Genomic DNA, 22,149 nt, shown 5'->3' with positions numbered 1-22,149 from the left:
TTGGGCATGACTGAGGGACTGAACAACAGCAGCAGCAATATGAAGTTTATTTTTCTCTTTCTGATTTACTTCACTTTATATGACAGACTGTAGGTCCATCCACATCTCTAAAAATGAACCAATTTCATTCCTTTTTATGACTGAGTAATATGCCATTGTATATATGTACCACATCTTCATTTTTCATTCATCTGTCTATGGACATTTAGATTGCTTCCATGTCCTGGCTACTATAAATAGTGCTGGAACGAACACTGGGGTACCTGTGTCTTTTTGCGTTATGTTTTTCTTAGGGTATATGCCCAGGGTTGGAATTGCTAGGTCAAGTGGTAGTTCTATTTTTAGTTTTTAAGGAACAGCCTTACTGTTCTCCAGAGTGCCTGGTTACATCCATTTTACCACTGACTTGGTCTCTTCCAGCCACTGTAACAAAACACCACAGACGGTCACTTGTGAACAACACTAATGGATTTCTAATGGTTCTCGAGGCAGGAAGTCCAAGAGCCAGCAAGGCTAGGTGTTAGTGAAGGCCTGCTTCCAGGTTGCAGATGGCCAACTCCTCATATCCTCACGTGTTGGGGAGGCAACAGAGCTCCTTGAGTTAGTCACTCAGCTGTGTCCAATTCTTTGCGACCTTATGGACAGCAGCCTGCCAGCCTCCTCTGCCCCTAGAATTCTCCAGATAAGAATACTGCAGTGGAAAGCCATTCCCTTTTCCAGGGGATCTTCCCAACCCAGGAATAGAACCCAGGTCTCTTGTATTGCAGGCAGATTTTTTACCATCTGAGCCACCTAGTAAGCACCAGGAGAGGTCCTTGGGGTCACTTTAATTAGAGCACTAATTCCAGTCTTGAGGGCACCATTCTCATGACCTAATCACCTTCCAGAGGCCTCACCCCCCAACACCATCACCCTGGGAGGCTGAAATTTCAGTAGAAGATTCTGGGGACACAAACATTCAGTCTGCAGCAGCCATAGAAAGAAGATGCATTGCAGAGCCTGACATGTCTCCCTGCACTGCTTCCCTTCCACTCAGTCTCACTAAAGAGTCATTTCATAAGCAGAATACTCTGCCAGGCACGAGGGTTGGAGATGAAATATGGTTTCTACCCAGAGAGACCAGAGACCCAGTGAGGGTGAAAAGGCTTTAAAACTCATAGCCCCTCACTGTGCCCACAGGTACGTGGCTCCATGCAGGGACACCAGGCTGGGAGCCTGGCCGGTGTCCGGGAAGAGCCATGAGGGCCACGGGGCATCCTCCACCACAGGAAGGGTCTGCTCCGACCTTCCACTGCTAATAAAAAGTGCAGCACTCAAACATGAACACTTTCTCGCGCTTCATCCCAGAGCCCTCCAAGGCCACGTGCAGAAGTTGAAGGTGCGCTGACACATACCTGCCCATCAGGTACTCTGTTTCCATTTGGGTCTCCATCAGAGTGAACCTGTGCTCTCAGCATGTGAAGAATGTGATGTTTCCTCATCACCTCCCTGTCCATTCTTCACGCTCCATCTACAGGGATGGTAGGGAGAGATGTGTGCCTCTGGCTCTCAGCACAAGATGGAGCCGGGACGTCAACCCAAGTCTCGCTTCGAACCTCGCTTCAAACGTCATCCATCTCGAATTTATTAAATCTTGACCATGTCTCTTTGAGGTCTTTGTCATTTCCCATGCCCAGGATTATTTTTTACTTTTGGCAACTTGTCGAACGAGCTTTCCATGGAGCTATTGTTTCATGTAAATAGAAGTCCCTCCGTCTGGCTGTGATGGAGCATGCCTAATAGAATTGCTCATGTCATATAAAGATTCCGTATCTGATTGTTGACAGCTTTCATCTTCAAAGAACCCATGCCATGAGGCCAGCCACACTGCTCGCAGTGTCGCCAGATAGACACTCTGGATCACATGGTCAGTGCTTCTCCAGGCAGTCAGGACAAAGGCAAAGCTGATTCCCATGCCAACAACCTGGTGCCCCGGCAAGGAGGTTCTTATCGTTAAGACGCTTTCACACGAGTATGCCTTTGATGAGCCTGATCCAAAGTGACCCACTGAAGTTGATCCCAGGATGGCCTGGGCCACCAGGGGATCATTGAGCATTACACACAGCTCTGAACATCTCCATTAACCAGTTGGTGCTGCAGGGCTGCAGACTCTGCAAGGCTTCAGTTATAGGTGGGACACAGCAGCAGGCAGTCCAGACCATAGGTAGTTGGCGAGCTGACCATGACGACCCTTTGATCATCAGCTCAATGGGTTGGACAATCAGCCATGACTGAGAAATCTCCCAAACACTGTCCTATAGATACGGCTGCCCACAAGGCAGATATCCCCTCTCTGGGAGGTGCCCCTGATCTATAAGGTGACCCCTGGCAGCTCATATATTCCACATGATCCCACCCCTGATGGCAGCTCAGGAGCACATATCTGACCCAACTCGAGCTGATTGGATGGCCCCTCCTGGGATGGTTGTGTTGGAGCTGAGTGAAGAAATTGCCTGTCCAAGCAACTAGTGGGTAACCCACAAGCTCGAGGGCCAGGGCAGCCACAAAGATGGAGGAGAAACCTGGGCCATGTAGTCAGGGAAGAACAAAGAGGAGAAGCAGAAGAGGGAGGAGAGGTGGAAGCTGCCAGTCCTGCCAAGCTGAGGTTGTTTTATGTCCCTCCCTGCATTCCCTGGGCTGGAGCAGCAGTGTTCTTGTCCAAGCTCTGTCATGCTGGTATCATTTCCACGGGGTCAGGAAGGTGAACCATCAAGGCAGGGCTGGTCCAGCCAGAGGAAATGGCAGGTGAGCCCAATTCTCAATTTCAATATGGAAAGCCTGTGAGTTTCAAATGGGCTTTGTGTAAAAATCTAATTTTCGCTTAATCATGGGTGGTAATGATATTGATTTATGGAAAAACATCTTATTTGAGGCAATAAGTAGCCAACTTTGCTAGTGCGTGAAGAGTCAAAGAGAACCTGAATTCTCGAATTCATGAATGAGTCTCCTGGAATGACATTACTGGGTGGGTGTTTGATCTTTGGTTCCCTCTGAACATGTCAAAAGTCTTTGATGGTATCAGATCTGTAGATGAGAGGAAGAGGGAATGGACAGCCCAGAAGAGCCCAGAGCTAAGACTCAGGACATGGGTTCATCCTTTAAGAATAAAACATAAACTAAAAAAGAAGAAGGCTGTGAGAGAAGGGATTAATTAAACCTAAACTAAGAATCATACCAAAAATAAACAGATACATAAATAGATGGATAGTTACATAGATATAGATGGATGGATGGAAGGATGGTTAGATAAACATGTGTGCATGCTCAGCCAGTTGTGTCTGATTCATTGCAACCCCATAGACTGTAGTCTGTCAGGCTCCTCTGTTCAAAGAAATCTCCAGGCAAGAATACTGGAGTGGGTTGCCATTTTCATCTCCAGGGGATCTTCCTGACCCAGGGATTGAACCTGCATCTCCTGAATCTCCTGCATCAACAGGCAGGTTCTTTTCCACTGAGCCACCTGGGAAGCCCAATAGATAGAGACAGAGAGATAGATACAAATGGACGGATAGATAGATCCTAAGCTGGCTTTAACCACTTCTACTTTCTATTATATCTACTGCTACATGACTGCTAGTTAATACAAACATTACCGGTTTACAATAATGCATATTTCTTACCTCTCAGTGTCCATGCGCTGGGATTCTGAGCACAGAAAAGCCAGATCCTCGACTCAGGGTCTCAGAGGCTAAAATCAAAGTGTTGGCTGGCTGTCTTCTCATCTGGAGCCCAAGGTCCTCTTCTGGCCCCATTCAGGGTGTTGGCAGAACCCAGTTCTAGCACTTGTAGGGCTGAGGTTAGCTCCCATCAGTCTTAGCCCCTGGAGGCCACCCTCAGGTTTGAGTCGCCTGACCTGATCACATATGCCAGTACTCTTCTTCAAGGCCAGAAGGAGATTGACTTCTGAAAAGTCCAGTCTCATTCAAGAGCTCATCTGATTAGGTCAGGCCCATGAGTTGCATGTTTAATTGCTCAGTTGTGTCCAACTCTTTGTGACCCCATGAGCTGTACCCTGCCAGGTTCTTCTGTCCATGGAGTGGGTTGCCATTTCTTACTCCAGGGGATCTTCTTGACTCAGGGAATGAATGTGCATCTCCTGCATTGGCAGGTGGATTCTTAACCACTGAACCACCTGGGAAGCCCTTTGTCATGTTAAGTGACTTAATAACTGACACTTTAGTTTAGTTCAGTTCAGTCACTCAGTAATGTCCAACTCTTTGCAACCCCATGGACTGCAGCACACCAGGCTTCCCTGTCCATCACCAACTCCCGGAGCTTGCTCAAACTCATGTCTATCGAGTCGGTGATGCCATTGAACCATCTTGTCCTCTATCATCCCCTTCTCCTCCTGCCTTCAATCTTGCCCAGCATCAGGATCTTTTCCAATGATTCAGCTCTTCGCATCAGGTGGCCAAAGTATTGGAGCTTCAGCTTCAGCATCAGTCCTTCCAATGAATGTTAAGGACTGATTTCCTTTAGGATTGACTGACTGTATCTCCTTGCAGTCCAAGGGACACTCAAGAGTCTTCTCCAACACCACAGTTCAAAAGCATAAATTCTTCAGCCCTCAGTTTTCTTTATAGTCCAACTATGGCCCAAAGCTATGACTACTAGAAAAACCATAGCTTTGCCTAGACAGACCTTTGTTGGCAAAGTAATGTCTCTGCTTTTTAATATGCTGTCTAGGTTGGTCATAGCTCTTCTTCCAGGGAGCAAGCATCTTTTAATTTCATAGCTGCAATCACAGTCTGCAGTGATTTTGGAGCCCAAGAAACTAAAACTCTGTAATAGGTAGATAACTGAATCACTTAGCTGTACACCCGAAACTAACATGACATTGTAAATCAAATACACACTTCAATTTTTAAAATTAAAATACTGTATTGTATTTTGAGTCTAGCTAAAAGAAAAGATTTTGATGTTCTCACCACAAAAAAGAAATGGTAAGTGTACAACAGGATGGTAGTGTTAGCTAAGGCTGTCAGTGGTGACCATTTTGCAATATATAAGTGTGTCAAATCACCAGATCATGCACCTTAACCTTGAACAATGTTCTATGTCAACTATGTCTCAATAAACCTGGGGAATAATGGACATCAGCCACTCTGCCGTGTGAATGAACTTGAGACCAAAACTTTTGACTCAAAGGATAAGACCTGAGTGTCTCAAGAAGCTCAAATCCTGTCTCTGCCAGAAATGAGGGGGTAGCCCTCTGTGCTAGTTCTCCAAACTATTATCCTGGGGGTCTTCGTAACCCTTTATTATGAGCCACAAAGTATTGTTTGAAAGAAAATGAGTTGTGTTGAAAGAACCTCAGTCAGTAGGGCTCGGAATGCTTCCTGAGGTCACCTGAGAAAATCATTCTACAGGGAGGCGAAGGAATTACACAGGGTGATCGACACCCCTGGGCACTCACATCGCAATGCAGGCATTGGACAGACTTTGAACAATCCCCTTAGAGAACAAGAGTCCACGGGACCACTCAAAAATCACACAACTGCACTTATATGACAAAGTGAAAATGAATGATTCGTCTGTGTTAGAAAAATAGGTACATGTGGCCTAGAATAAAACTTTCAGCAAGGAGTCCTATAATCTTCTCTTCCTCATCCCCGACTTAACAGTTCAGTCCAAAAGCCCTTAGTCAGGGCCCAGCCAGGCAGCTGCAAGGGCTGGGGCAGGGGCTTGGGGGGCGGGGGTTGGTAGGGGCCATGGCCACATAGCACAACATGCCAGCTATGAACAGAAATGAGAATGGGAGGTTGGCCCCTGGAGTGGGAGCAGCTGGGAATTGCCCTGGTAACAACCTACTGCAGGGTGTTGGAGCCGCTGCAGGGTGGAGATAGGATAGGGGTTTGGAGCAGCCAGTGTAGGATTCTGGCACCCAAGCAAAGCAGGGTGGGGGGTGGTGGAAGAGCTGAGGAGAGACAGTTGTGATAGAAGGAAGATTGGTTACAAACCAGTTCTAGCCTGCAGGGTTGGCTGAATAAATTATAGTCCCTCCATACCACAGGATATTATGTAGTCATTAAAGCCGACGTTGTAGAAAAACATTTAATGACATGAAAAGATGCTCATGAAATATTGAGGGGGATAAAGCAAGTTGAAAAAAACTATACGCAATGTTCCTAATGATGTCTATTGCGACTCCCTGCTGCTGTGTAAGAATCCAGCCAAACACTTGGTGTCCTATGGTTCTGCTCCTGGATTCTGTGGGCCCAGCATGAAGGAAGGAAGGAAGGTGGGCTCCTCTCTACTCCCGGGTACAGCAGACCCTGGCTGAGATGGTGCACACAGCTCAGGAGGAACTGGAGGATACTTACAACATGGTGTCTTGACTCACATGCCCAGCACCTGGGCTGGGGTGCCTGAAGGACAGGGCAGCCAAGACGGTCAACCAGAGGGCCTACAGCGGACTTCCCAGGGCTCCTAGGGCCCGTGTTCTGCTGAACTAGGGGCACAGAGCATGGCCTTTTATGACCTAACACGGAAGCCACAGGGTCACGTGGCTTACTCTATTAGTGGGGCTGGTCACAAAGACCCTCCCAGATGAGGGCACTGACCCCACTTCTCACTGGGAGGAGAGACCAGGCATTTGCAGCCATGGTTGAAAACCACCACATCCTTCCTCAAAATAAGCAGAATGGCCCCTGATGTCAACCACTGACTTCTAAGAGTGGTGAGATCCTAGGTGGGGTTTTCCTTCCTTATGCTTCTCTGTCTTTTAAATATTCTACAGTGATGATGAACTACTCATTAAATAGGAAAAAAGATATAAAATTTACCCCAAGGGTTTTCCTTCCCACAGGCTACTCACCACCATTTGCACCTCCTGGATGCACAGATGCCCACGTCCTGTGGGTCTGCGGGGCGCCTGCGCCCATGGAGGAGCCCTTGCTGGGGGAGGGGGAAGGCTTCTCTCTCCTGCAGTGTTCCAGGGACAGCCTCCCTGTCTCCTGAGGATTGTGGATAAAGACACAAACAGAACGGAGTTTGAGTCAGAGAACAAGGTACCTCAGACGAGTGGTAAGAAACCTCCATAAAAAGGAACAAAATCATGCCATTTGCAGAGATGTGGATGGACCTAGACTGATGATTTTGAACTGTGGTGTTGGAGAAGACTCTTGAGAGTTCCTTGGACTACAAGGAGATCAAACCAGTCCATCCTAAAGGAAATCAGTCCTGAATAATGATTGGAAGTACTGATGTTGAAGCTGAAGCTCTAGTACTTTGGCCTGGCCACCTGATGCGAAGAACTGACTCACTGGAAAAGACCCTGATGCTGGGAAAGATTGAAGGCAGGAGAAGGGGATGACAGAGGATGAGATGGTTGGATGGCATCACTGACTCAAAGGACATGAGTTTGAGCATGCTCTGAGAGATAGTGAAGGACAGGGAAGTTTGGCGTGCTGCAATCCATGGGGTCACAAAGAGTCGGACATGACGGAGCAACTGAACTGAACTGAGACGCTGGCAGGAAAGCCAGGAAGGTTGCAGCTTCCTCCTGTTTCTGCAGACTCTGGGTTCACTTGAGAAAGCTGAAGGTTTGATGACACAGTCTCATCCTCCTGCAGCCTCCAACAGGTGACACCTGACTGACTTGCTCCAGGTCCCTGGTCCCCCAAGGGAATTCCCAGGTGGTGTTAGTGATTTAAAAAAAAAAAAAAATCTGCCTGCCAATGCAGGATACAAAAGAGATAAGGCTCCATCCTGGGTCAGGAAGATTCCCTATAGGAGACAATGGCAATCCACTCGAGTATTCTGGCCTGGAGAATTCCATGGACAGAGGAGCCTAGTGGGTTACAGCCCATGGGGTTGCAGAGAGTCAGACATGACTGAGCACACATGCACACACCTGGGCCCCCGAAGTGCCACGTGGGCACTCACACCTGGCTGTCACTCAGCCACATGATGGGCAAAGACTCCAGAAACAGTGGCTTTGCAATCCCAGACTCTCAGCAGTGGGAGGGTCCTCAGAAGTACCCCCACCACTTTCAGGAAAATAGCGTGTCTGGCAGATGCTCATCACATCCCACCTGAATACTTCTGTGAGTGGGGAGCTCACCCCATTGTTAGACAGTTGTCATGAGAGCAATTTTCCCATCCAAAGACAAACATACTTCTATGTGGGTCAGATCAGGCCACTCCTTCGGCTGAGGTCCCCAAGATATCCTTCTACTCCCAGAACATAGCCGGTAGGACTCACTGTGATGCACAAGGCTTGGCCCCCACAGAACTGCCTGACTCTCCAGCCTCAATTTGTTCCATCAGTGTGTGAACACCATCTCCCAACTTCTTGGGTACATCTCTCTGCCTCTTCCACCAGCTCCCCCTTTCCCAAACACCCTCAACAATGATTCTGTATCCTGCTTCTGGTCACCCTTCCCCTGACCCAAAATCAATCCTTCCCAATCTTGATTTTCTTCCATTTCACAGCCCTTAGCATAATGTGGAATTTCTATACTTGATTACTTTTTGAGGTATCTTCCTTCTCTATTAAGTTGTCAGCTCCTGCAGGGCAGGGGCTGGCTTGCTTTGTTCCCTGCTATAAACTTAGCAGCTGGAAAATGGGGGCCCTATTCTAATAATCAGTATAACAGGTGCTTAAGGCAAGTGGAGAATGGATGGATGATGGATGGATGGAAGATAGATGGATGGATGGAAGATAGATGGATGGATGAAAGGAAGATGGATGGATGGAAAGAAGGAAAGTGGACAGATGGAAAATGGATGGAAGGAAGGAAGATGGATGGATGTACTGTTACTTTTTAATTCACACTCCCATTTAGTGAATACAGGCAGACATCACCTTATTGGGCTTTGCTTTATTGCACTTCAAAGATATTGCATTTTTTACAAATGGAAGATTCGTGGTAATCCTGCATTGATGAACTCTATCGGCACCATTTTTCCAACAGCATTTTCTTGCCTCAAGTTTCTGTGTTACACTTTGGTGATACTCATAATAGTTCATAATTTTTCATTATTATTATATTTTTGTGGTGATCTGTGATTAGTGATCTTTGATGCTACTACTACCAGTCACTGAATGCACAGATGATGGTTAGCAGTTTTTAGCAATAGAGTGTTTTTTAATTAAGATATGCACATTTTTTAGACATAATGCTATTGCACACTTAATAGACTACAGTAGAGTGTAATCATAACTTTTATATGCGCTGGGGAAAAAATTCATTGACTCATTGCATTGTGATACCCACTTTACTGCTGTGGCCTGGAACTGGATCTGTAGTTATCTCCAAGGTGTGCATGTGTTTCTGTCTTCCAGAGACAAAATTCTAATCCTGTTGATGGAAACAGTGACAAATTTTAATTTCTTGGGCTCCAAAATCACTGCGGAAGGTGACCACAGCCATGAAATTAAGACGTTTGCTCCTTGGAAGAAAAGTTATGACAAAACTAGACAGTCTATTAAAAAAGCACAGACATGACTTTGCTGACAAAGGTTCATACACTCAAAGCTATGGTTTTTCCAGTAGTTATCTATGGATATGGGAGCTGGAGTGCTGAGTGCTGAAGAATTGATGCTTTTGAAATGTAGTTTTGGAGAAGACTCTTGACAGTCCCTTGGACAGCAAGGAGATCAAACCAGTCAATCCTAAAGGAAATCAACTCTGAATATTCATTGGAAGAACTAATTCTGAAGCTGAAGCTCCAATACTTTGACGACCTGATGGGAAGAGCCAACCTTGATGCTGGGAAAGACTGAGGGCAAGAGGAAAAGGGGTGACAGAGGATGAGATGGTTGGATGGCATCACAGACTCAATGGACATGAGTTTGAGCAAACTCCAGGAGACAGCAAAGGACAAGGAATCCTGGTGTACTGCATGGGGTTGCAAATAAACAGACACGACTATGACTGAACCACAATGCTGATGGGAATTATTAATACATGGATGTGGTTGGCCTTGCTCAGGACCACATTGCAAGTATTGGAAGATTCCCAGGCACCAAACGATGAGTTCCTACTTAGTCACTGGTGACCTTTGCCTCCTCCGATCATCCCTGTTGCCCTGTCCCCTCAGCCCTCTGTTCAGACCACTGTGCAGGGCTTCCGACTTTCCCTGACTGCTGTCCCTAAAAATAGGAGTGTCCTCTACATCTGGCTTATCCACTATCTATGGAGAAAGACAGTTTTTTATTTTCAATTTGTCACAAACCTGTACTTTTGTAAAATACGGTAAAAATGAACTAGAAAAATGAAATGAGGAAAAGACACAAAATAAGAGCCCCCAATTTTTTATTAGATTCAACAGACATAAAATTACTCTGAAAATTGCTACACAGACTCTAAAACACTTACTCTGAATGTCTGTGCTTATCTTGTCCAAACTGACAAGTGAGGGACCGCCTTGGAGCAGCTGTATGGATTTTGAGATGAGAGAGCAGGTGTGGGGCCGGCTGTCTGTGGCCCCAGCATGAGGCAAGGAGGCCAAAAGGCAATGCCCCACCTGCTTCAACTGAGCCCAGAGAGCCTGACCTAGACAGCCCACCTGCCCCTAGGCCAGCCCAACTTCTTCCTCTTGCCGAGGGCCAGAATCCAGGCAAAATACCTGGCTTCAGCAAGCCAGTATTCAGTGTGGGGGAGGCAGAAAATTGTTAATAACTAGACACAGGGATGTTGATGCTGAAAGTTGGGCTCTGTGCACTGATGCCAGATTGAATCTCAGAGACAAGAGTTTTGGGTGAAGCAGAAAAGAATGGCCTTATTGCTTTGCCAGGCAAAGGGGGGCACAGCTGGTTCCTGCCCAGAAAAATTCTGTCCCCACCCAGGGGAGTTTGGCACAGAGTTTTATAGCAATAGTTCGAGGGCAAGGTTGCTGAAAAGGATCAGGGTGTGTACAGGGCCTGCACTCCTTTAAATCAGACCCCAGGAGGTTTCCTGATGGGCTTCTGTGGTTTTTGAGGTTATCGAACTGTGACTTTCTCTCTGGAATGAAGAGTGCTTCATCAAGTAGTTAACATCTTCCATTTGATGGGAGTTTAGTTCTGCAGAACATCTCAAAGATGCTGCTGTGTGCATCCCTTGAGGGGAAGCAGGACCTGCCCCAAGGCTGCACCATTCTTTCTTGACTGCTCCTCCCTGTCTCTGCATCCTCTCCCTTCCCTGACTGGCAAATGCTTGTATCTGCCCTCTGGAGCCCAGGGAAGGTCTTGGAGACTGAAGTCTACTTCCTACAAACAAGAAACGGGGGACCCAGAAGGGCTTCTGTGCCCAGGAGCCCCACAGGGTCCTGCTTGGTTTCAGAATCAGGCGGTGTATGTGAGAGGGCAGGACCACAGGAGGGTGATCCAGAAGGGCTGATGGAGATCACAGCGACCTACATGCAAGCAAGACGGTGCCATGCCAACATCAGACAGAGCATCCCAGACAGTGGGAAGAGCAGATGCCGAGGACTGAGAGGAGTGTTCCAGAAACACATCTTCTAGGAAGAGAAAGGAGGATGGGTGGACAGAGGGAGGCCCAGCACTGCCAGTTCACCATAGCTGAAAGCCTTTGGCCTTGAACCTGAGGGTGAGAAGCAAGCACACCTTGCCCTTCAGTCCCAGGTGGAGCTGTATGGGATTAAGGCTGGCAGTCTGTCTATCTGTCTGTCTGTCTGTCTGTCTGTCTCTCTCTCTCTCTCTCTCTCTCTCTCTCTGATGACTTCTACATGTGTTACCTTGAATTTGATGCTGACTACAACAGCCTGTTTGCGGCCAATCAAACATACATTGCATATCTGCTTTAATTATTAAAGAGAACGGCACACTTACCAGAAGTAAGGAGTGTCTGTGTTAAAAATAAAGATTAAATGCTTCTCTTTCTGAGACAACAATGCTGGTTACTCATTTGATGATCAGACTCCCTTCCCAGGTGCCAAGGCCACACTGATGACCTGGGTATGTGGGGATGTGGTTTTCTGAAACCAGAAGGAAGGTCTCCCTGACCTGCTATTCTCTGTTCTGACAAGACAGAAAACTGTGCTGAAAACTCTGCTTCTATAGAGCAGATGCTCAGAGTAATCTGAGAGACTGGCTGCTGGGCTATAGTCCTCAGTTTGGCTCAGGTAAACTCATTCCTAATATTATTGGTTGTTTATTGATGATTTTTGTCAACAGCAGGAACAAGTCAGATCTTTACACCCTATCATAGAGGGCAGCTTCATGTGTCCCCACTTCAGTTTTATTGTTGGCACCCCCAACACACGAGTGTAGAGCAGGTATTAAATAAAGGAAATATTCTTCTTTTAAGGAGAATATAAGGAGATAAGGAGAGCAACAAGTTGTCTTTCTCAGGGCCAGCCACCAGGAGCAGAGGGAAAGCTTCCAGAAGCTTTCACTGGGGTTCATGCTTTGGGAATTGACCACTGAGGGTTTTGAAGGGCTTCCCTGGTGGCTCAGCTGTAATGAGGGAGACCTGTAATGCAGGAGACCTTGGTTCGATCCCTGGGTGGGACGATCCTCTGGAGAAGGGAACAGCTACCCACTCCAGTATTCTGGCCAGGAGAATTCCATAGATTGTATAGTCCATGGGATTGCAAAAGAGTTGGACACAATTGAGCGACTTTGACTTCACACTCACTGAGGCTTTTGTATCACACTCAGGAGGCCAGGGTCCCATGCAGCATCTGAAAGAGAGAGAAATAAGAAGAAAACCATAATATTCTCCACTAATAAAAAACAATGCCTCCCAGAGTTACTTTGGATAAGATGAGGAATTGGAGGGCATTTAGCCCTTACAGAGTGAAATGTTCTGATAAATTACTAAAAGGAGAGATTCCGGTTCCTTTGAACCTGAAAGATACAGTAATTACTGAACCAAAACTCTCAGCAGGAGATGTTTTATGGGACCTAATTAAAGCCAAGAGGGAGGAGCAAGTCATGAGAATTGGGTAAGAGGATCCATCACGGGGCTCAGTGAGCAGAGCTTGGGCACAGCCATCAAGGTGGTCTCCAGGGATGGATGCGACCCACCCATACAGAAGCCAAGATGGTAAGGACCAGGGCTGGGGCTGCTCCCAGTCCCAGAGTGAGGCCAGGCTCTGAAGTGGTGCAGGGTGCATGAGTATCCCCTCCAGTGTCCTGCTTGAGGGCAGGTCATTTGTTCACACACAGGGACCCAGAGAGACATGTGCACACACACACATGCACACACACACACATGCACACACACAGAGATGCATGCACACACAGACACATGCACATACAGGCACAGGGACATATCAACATGCAGAGGGATATATGCACACACATGCGCACACAGACACGTGCACACACACACACACACAAACACATTCATAATACACACATGTACAGGGGTATGTGCATATCCATGACTTCCCTGGTTGTTCAGCTGGTCAAGAACCCAACTGCCAATGCAGGAGATGCAAGAGACACAAGTTTGATTCCTGGGTCAGGAAGATCCCCTGGAGAAGGAAATGGCAACCCACTCCAGTATTCTTGCCTGGAGAACCCCACAAATAGAGTAGCTTGGAGGGCTACAATCCACAGGATCGCAAAGAGTCAGACACGTCTTAGTGACTAAATAAGAACAACAAATGTGCATATTCACAAGTGCACACATATATACACATGTATATAAACAGTCAACCAAAGCCCCGTGTGAGCCCAGTACTGCAGCTCTCATCTTTGCAGTCCCATCTTCATCACTCATGTAAGTGGTCCACGCCCACCATGAACCCACTACAATGTTGGAAAATCAAGACCACACGTGTCCAACGGAGACACACAGAAGAACCCAGAATCCCATTTTGTCCTTCAAGAGAAAAAGTTTCCTAGAATCAAGAATATAAAGCCATCTGCATAACTGAATTTCTCTGCTGTACACTTGAAGCTAACACAGCACTGTAAATTAACTATCCTTCAGTAAAAATTTTTAAAAGGAAAAGAAAATCCTGGGATTTTTCTTTAATGGAGAAATGAGGTTTAACAAAGGGAAAGTGTCAGCTTGAAGCACAGCCAGAGGCGAGGCCCTTGGCAGGCAGGTGGGGGAGTCGGCTCATCTGATCGACTTCTAGTCTGACTTAGCAGAGACAATGTGAGGTGAAGAGGAAGGGGACATGAGAGACTTGGGGAGCTCGCCTTTGAGCAGAGAGGGACCAGCTCCTGCTCTGTGCTCCTCAGCTGAAGGGAGACCCCCACACACCATTCCCAGAGAGCTCCCGTGTGGCAGCCCCGACCCCCATCAGAGAGGGTCCCACACCTGCCATCTCCAGGGAGATTCCAGAGTTCTGCTGTAAGTTCTCCACCTGCAACTGCTTCAGCCCCCCACCCCCAACCCCCATCCCCATCCCCAGGAAAGGGTCAAGCCTCTACCAGGCAATCATCAGGCTCCGTCCAAAGCAATCAGGCATGCTGACAGCTCTCTTAGAAAAATGGGAGAAACGTGAGGTGAGCAAGGACATCATTTGGCTGTTTTTTTCCCCGAGGCATTTGTATTCCCATGGCATTTGGGCTATGATTGCACCCAGCACTTTTGCCCCCATCCATTTTGTTTCACTGGCAGCTGCCAGCAGGGTGATGGAGTGCAGAGTGCCCAGAGTCAGGTGCCATGGCCAGCCCCTGCCCGCCTCAGTGGCCTCTGACAGACCCTTAACCTTATCAGCCTGCAAATGAGCAACATCACGTTGGAGGCTTTGAACTTGTCATAGGAGATGCTCAGCACCCAGAGGCCTCTCCCAAGGCTGCTGCCAAGACTCCTAGGGGAAGAGGGATTAGGGAAGTGGGGGGCCTGGGTGCTGAGGAAAAGGGAGAACCCCCCAACAGCACAGCTTGAACCTGCTTCCTTCTCCTTGTTCTGAAGCCCAGCGTGGACCTCCCTGAACACCACTGCTCTTGCTGAAGCCCTGGGGGCACATCCAGGCTCGTGGAGGGGAAGGGGTGAGTGGGGAGCCATGCAGAGCTATGAGGTCTCCTCTACCCAGGTGGGGCGGAGGTCCCAATGCTCCACCAGGGACCCCAGGCCCCATAGGGGCTGACTCAGCACAAGCAAAGACAGGCTCAGCCCCATAAGTCCTGGAAAGTGACGAGCGGGGGAAGGAGCCTCTAATAGTTCGATAACTCAGACATCATCCTGGCAGAGCCACCTGGAGACCCTGGGCAGAGACCCTGGGGACCATGCTGGTGAGACTTGTGACCTGGGCGCAGGGTCTCAGAGAAGACAAGAAGGCAGTGCTTAGAGAGCAGGGATCCGGCTGCCTGGAGGAGCGTCTCAGGCCAGGAAGGTGCAGGTAGAGACAACTTTGAGGGTCAAGTAACAGGGGGCCATTTCCTGACAGCTGCCGCTAATTAGGACCCGACTTGGGGAGACAGTTACCCCAGGCTCTCCAACTGGTCACAGGTCCACCTGCCCACCTGAGCATCAGCCAGGGCCTCAACTCTGACCAGAAAACTCAGCCTCTCCCAGTAGATGAATGCCTGTGTTACATTAGCAGGTTGATGTAGAGGAGGCTGGAAAGGCCTCCCCTGTTGAAAAGCAGGTAAAACCCAAACCGAAGGCTTCAGAAAGCTGGCTGGGAGCACCGATAGCCAGGGGGAGAAGGAAGCCGGGGACAGGACGGCCTCCCAGGCTGGGCCTTGTCCTGAGAAACACAGAGTCCTGGGAGAAACTCAAGGAGCCAGAGTGGGATCAGAAGGGACCGCGCATCCCTGAGGGCAGAACAGTTGCTGTGGGTGGACAGGGAACCAGGGCATCTAGAGGGGCTCTGCCAAGCCCTGCCCCGGGCTCTGTTTCTAACTGCCCAGAGCCAGGACTGGGTATAAGGCCCTGGTTCCCCAGACCCTTAGAGACATGGATCTCTCTACCAATGCCTGGACCCTGACAAGCCAGGTGGTGGGTAAGACCAGCTATGGCTCTGCGTGATGTGGCCAGCAGCAGCTGGAAGCCCCTGACTGCATCTCTTCAAATCGTATGAGATCCTGATTTCCCGAGTCCTGATCACAGACACTCAACCTCTTGGGGGTCCTGACAACTCTCAGAGTCATGCCCTTGAGCTCAGGACCTGCAGAACCAGGCAGAGGGCATTGACCCCAGCAGGTGGCTGCAGTCTCTCCTTGCGTCTCATCCCTGGCGGCAGACACAGGCTACACTGACAGTACATGACACAGAAGAGCCCTGCTGTGCTGTTGAGAGGAATCAGACACAAGACCACAGGTTCGTTTATATGAAACACCCAGAATCAGTAAATCCACAGACTCAGAAAGCTGCTTAGTAGTTAACAAGACTGGCGGTGAGGTGGGAGAGGGTAGGGGGGAGACTGCTACGTGGTACAAGGTTTCCTTTAGGGATGATGAATTGCTTTGGAACTGGCGATGGTCGCCTAACGTGTGAATGTATCAAACAACACAGAAGTATTTGCTTTGCAACGGTTAATTGTATGTTATGGCAATTTTACTTCGGTGGGAGAGTGGAGGAAGAAGAGAGAGGGAGAGAAAGAAAAAGGAAGGAAGGAAGGAAGAAAAGAGAGAGAGAAAGATGGGGAGAAAAGAGGGAAGGAAGATCAAAGTGGGTGTGATGAGCACTAAACAGAAGACACCAGAAAGACAGGTATAAACCCAAACAGCCCCAGAAACAAGATTGCATAGTCACCTGCCCAAGGATATCACCTGAGGACAGGTGGCTCGGGCAGCCAAATTTCCCCAGAGATGCAAGCATGTGCTAGTCAAGTCCCAAGTCCCCAGCCAGCAGCCCAGTTGGGAAGGGCACCTGAGGCTGGCTCACAGGGGGCTGGGTGCCATGGGGTGCCCCCTCCCAAACCTAAATGAGAGCATCTGGGAATTGGCCTGCCTGCGCTCTGACCTCAACCACAGCCTCTTTGCTGACAGTGTGTTTCATCACAGATTTGACCTCAGTTAGAAATGAGCCTTTCTAAAATGCTTAGAAACACACCTGCATGGGGCTCAAGGTCCCCTCTGCCATCTCCAGAGTGCAGTGGAAAGAGATCTGAGCTGTGAAAGTGAAGCCCAGTTCCCCGTCCTGACTGCTCTCCAGGCAAGAGCCTGATTTTGGAAAGATCCTCCCAGTCACAAGAAACAACAGTGGCTCTAGGAGTCCCTGGAGTCCTCCCTTGGGCACCGCTTCCCAGAGCATCAACCTAGAAGTGACTCCAAGAGACGATGGAACGAGAGACCGCTGGCCCTTCTAGACACGTGAGGATGTGCTGATGCTGAAATCAAGTTTCAAGAAACAATTACGGCCTGTGCTGGACAGAAAGCATACCACAATGGAAACCTTTAAAAATGGAAGTTGTTGCTGTACCAAGGGAATTACAAACCAGCGGAGACTGATTGGTGAGGAACTGCAGAGGGACTGTGATTATTCTGGGAGCCTGGAGGAGTGCACGGACACAATCAGTGAGGTCCATGTGCTAGCCACACCATTATTTGAAAAGATCCCTCCCCACCCAAGGGAAGAGGAATAAACCCAACTCTGCTCTCCTTGGCCCTTTGGCCACCTCCCTGTACACTGAAACTCTGGAGGAAATGTATTTCTAGTATTCAGACCAGGTGAGCCCATGGGAGATGAGAGTAGGTTCAAAGGTGACCCCCAAAAAGATATGTCCTCTTTTAAAGCTCCCAGAACCTGTGAGTGTTAATTTTGGGTGGCGGGAAAGGTCTTTGCAAATGTGACCTGAAGTTAAGGATCTCCACGTGAGGTCATCCTGGATTCTCCAGGCAGACTCTGAATCTGATGACAAGAGTTTTTATAAGAGACACAAAGGAGAGACACGAGGAGGAAAGCCGGTCACCTGAATACTGAGGCAAAGATCCACGTGATGCTCCTGGGACTCTGCTCATGTTATGCAGCAGCCTGGATGGGAAGGGAGTTTGGGGGAGAATGGATCCATGTATATTTACGGCTGAGTCCCTTCACTGTCTACCTGAAACTATCATATTGCTAATCGGCTATGGTGGTGGTGGTTTAGCTGCTAAGTCATGTCCAACTCTTGCAACCCCATGGACTGTAGCCTGCCAGGCTCCTCTGTCCATGGGATTCTCCATGCAAGAATACTGGAGTGGTTGCCATTTCCTTCTCCAGGGGATCTTCCCAACCCCAGGATAGAACCCGGGTCTCCGCACTGTAGGCAGATTCTTTACTGACAGCCACCAGGGAAGCCCTGATCTGCTATCAGTTCAGTTCAGTTGCTCAGTCATGTCTGACTCTGTGCAACCCCGTGGACCTCAGCACACCAGGCTTCCCTCTTCATCACCATCTCCTGGAGCTTGCTTAAACTCCTGTCCATCAAGTAGATGATGCCATCCAACCATCTCATCCTCTGTCATTCCCTTCTCCTGCCTTCAATCTTTCCCAGCATCAGAATCTTTTCCAAAGTGTCAGTTCTTCACATCAGGTGGCCAAAGTATTGGAGCTTCAGCTTCAGCAGCAGTCCTTCCAAAGAATGTTCAGGACTTTAGGATTTCCTTTAGGATTGACTAGTTTGATCTCCTTGCTGTCCAAGGGACTCTCAAGACTCTTCTCCAAAACCACAGTTCAAAAGTGTCAATTCTTTGGCACTCAACTTTCTTTATAGTCCAACTCTCACATCCATACATGACTACTGGATAAACCATAGCTTTGACTAGACAGACCTTTGTTGGGAAAGTAATGTCTCTGCTTTTTAATATAGTCTAGATTTGTCACAACTTTTCTTCCAAGGAGCAAGCATCTTTTAATTTCATGGCTGCAGTCACCATCTGCAGTGATTTTAGAGCCAAAAAAAGAATTAATAAATTCTCTCACTGTTTCCATTGTTTCCCCCATCTACTTGCCATGAAGTGATGGCCCCAATAGAAAATAAAAAGTTTAAAAAATAAAGGACCCATGTGATGCTGCCATGAGGCTGGCTGGCAGTCACCAGAGGCTGGATGAGGCAGGATGGATCCACCTCCACAGAGCCTCCAGAGAGACCACAGCCCTGCTGACACAGGACATCTGCCTCCAGAGCTGTGGCAGAATCAACTTCCTCTTATTTATGATCATTTGCTATAATGGCCACAGGGAACAACTTCCCGGAGCCTAACCCTGTGAGCCTGACTCTCCCAAGGTCTGTGCCTGGCCTTCACCTGCTCAGGTACCCCTGTGGCTCTCTGTCAGCCCCACCGTAAAGGTCAAATTCCTTCGAGGTGTCCAGGAATGTCTGCAGTCAGGCCCTATGTGCCACTGTGGGGGAGTCAGCCCACTCCAGCTTCAAGCTGCCTCAATGCACCCTGATAAGCTGGGCTGTCAGAAACGGGGCACGGACTAAGTCCCTTATGGGATGCTCCTGGATTTTTAAAAAATATTTATTTATTTATTTGGCTGTATCAGGTCTTAGTTGCTACATGGGGAATCTAATTCCATGACTGTGGATGGAACCTGGACCCCCCACACTGGGGAAGCAGACTCCCAGCCACTGGACCACCAGGGAAATCCCACTCCTGGATTTAGAGACTGTGAACAGGGCAGGACAAGAGGATCCTGAGTCCACAGAGGACGTCTTACTTTAGCCAACCATGGGTCCAGGTCTTCCACTGGCCTTGCTGGGCACCACATCTGGCTGGTCCAGAGCCAAGGGACAGAGGTGCTGGTTAATGGCAGGCCCACAGCCAGTCTTAGCAGATCTCAGAATCACCCCACTAGGACAAAGCCATCAGGGATGCAAGAACATTGTCTGCCTCGGCTGCCCATGGGTGGCACCGCTTGGCCCCATGAAAGCTAGGACCCAGCTGACAGCATCTTGCCTGTAGTGAGCAATGGGTGAGCCCAGCTTCCCGCCAGAGCCTTTCTGGTGCTTCTCCACAGAATAGCTGAGGCCCCAGCCCATTGCCGATGGGTGCAAACAGACGACCACCCCTGAGACCCTTTCTGTTCATGGCTGGGCTCTGGGTCCTAGTGGCCAGAAGGCTCAGGACTGTGCCCTCGGGTGGGTGAGGCCATGGCTATGGTCTGTCCCTGGTGGGCTCCCTGAAGGACTCTCGTTTTACTCAGGGAGTGGTCAGAAAGAAAAGAAAAAGCCCTGGGGAAGCAGTGGCTTACCACTGATAGTGCTAAGTGAGGGAATGACGGTCCCCGAGCACTCAGCCAGGCCCCTCCACCTACAGCGCAGGAGAGCAGCACGAGGTAGCCCTGGACAGCTCGGACTTCGCTTTGAATCCTGGTTTAGCCACCTCCTGGCTGTGTGACCTTGGGTAAGTTACCTACCCTGTCTATGCCTGGTTTCCTCATGGGTAAGTTGGAAGTGATAATACTAATACCGGTCTCACAGGGTTATTGTGGGGGTGTGTCAGCATTTCCAAAATTAGGAAGAAAGAAACTCTTTATGAGTCATGGCCGTCCCACCTATCAACTCACAGAATTGTCCTCAGGAAAAATGAAAAGTGATATGTTGGCTATTTGGCACAATCCCTGGAACACAGCCCACAGTGAAGAGTAGCTACAATCTGTCATCATCACCACCATCAGCTTTTTCATCTCGCTTTTCATGTGCAGCGGAGTCACCAGTGTCTCTCGCATGGACTTCACAGGGCTGGAGGGAAGGCAACAAGTTAAATAATACCTCATAAATGCATTATTTTTATTGTTTCTGATCCCAAACGAAGCTGAGTTGTGTTTCTTTTAACCTCCTAACAAGGTTTTCAATATTTACCCTTCGATTGTCAGCTCCATTATCCAGAAGTCTCACACCTTCCTCAACTCAGGAGTCACGACCTCATGGTTTTTATGAATTGAGGGCCCATCTATTCCTCAGGATGCAGGCAGATTCACCAGAGTCCACCCGGCCCAAACCAAGCCTCCCAGAAAAAACACCCATTGTATGTATTGAGCCTCTGACTTCTGAGCACTCAGCCATCCTCCATCCCGCAACCACAGTGAACTCACACACACACACACACCTTCACATTCTCTCTTGCCTGCCACAATAAAATGCCACCCAAGTGGCATCTGGCCCTTCCCGATGAACCACTCTCATCAGTGACAGCATTTGGGTATCAACTGGCATCACATGATGTATCTGAAAATGTCAAGCCCATTGTGTCAGACAGGAACAGTTTAAGAGAAGCTGAGTGAGTCTCTAGAAGACTCCACTCTCTGCTGGAGCCTCAAGTGAGCAGAGAGAGAAGATGATTTCCCTCCTCAGATGGAGGTCAGTGCTTATCAAGGTGCTAAACACCTGAGCCTCCCCCACCCCAGCAAGCACTGACTCAGAGCAAAAAAAAAAGATTAGAAGAGGGTCGGGAGTCAGGGACTTCCAGTCTTTTCCACAGCTTGGGAGTATTATGTAGTTCTATGGCCCACAGAAATCCTTCCTTCTTCCTATCCATCCATCCATTCATCTTCCCCTCTGTCCATCCATCTGTCTATTTATCCAGCCATTCTTCCACTCATTCTTCCCTCTGTCCATTTCTTTGGTTTTCTCAGACATGATTCTTAGGACTTTCCTGGTGGTTCAGTGGTTAAGACTCCACTCTCCCAATTCAGGGCGCCCAGTTTCAATTCCTGGTCAGAGCACTAGGTCCCACATGCCATACCTGGGACCCAGAGCAGCCAAATAAATAAATAATTTAAAAAAAAAAAAAAGAAGTGATTCTTTCCCCCAAGGGTTTTGCACACAGACTAGAACCTTCCACAGTACCCTGGTCCTTGTAGGAGATTCACATAAATGTGTCATCCTGTTCTGTGTATCAACATTTCGGAGCTCCAGCTACAAACGATTCCAGAGGGCATTTTTAAACAGCAGTAAAAATATAAGACTAAACCCTGCGGGGGTTGTTCTTCAGAAAACATGACTTTTTAAGCACATCTCAGCAATAAAATAATTGTTTGGAATACTCCCACTATGTTTCCGTTTGACCCAGTTTTTACAAGGTTATCACAGCATTTGGATAAGCCAGATCTCCCTAGGGGAAGAGTATGAGGCAAATGCTACAGTCTGTTCAGAAACCTCATCCTGTTACCAGGAGGGGATGCTGCAGACCTTGGCTCACCAGCATCCCTTGTCCCTCATCGCAGAACCTCCATCACAGTATCTCATTCTTTCAAATGGGATCATTTCACTGGCAACCACATGGCTCCCGCCTCCCCCTGATCTTGCCAGAGCAGTTGATTG

Source organism: Muntiacus reevesi, chromosome 5 (assembly GCF_963930625.1).
Source record: "Muntiacus reevesi chromosome 5, mMunRee1.1, whole genome shotgun sequence".
Taxonomy (NCBI): Eukaryota; Metazoa; Chordata; class Mammalia; order Artiodactyla; family Cervidae; genus Muntiacus; species Muntiacus reevesi.
The sequence above is the reverse complement of the archived record's forward strand: the minus strand, read 5'-3'. Positions refer to the sequence as shown.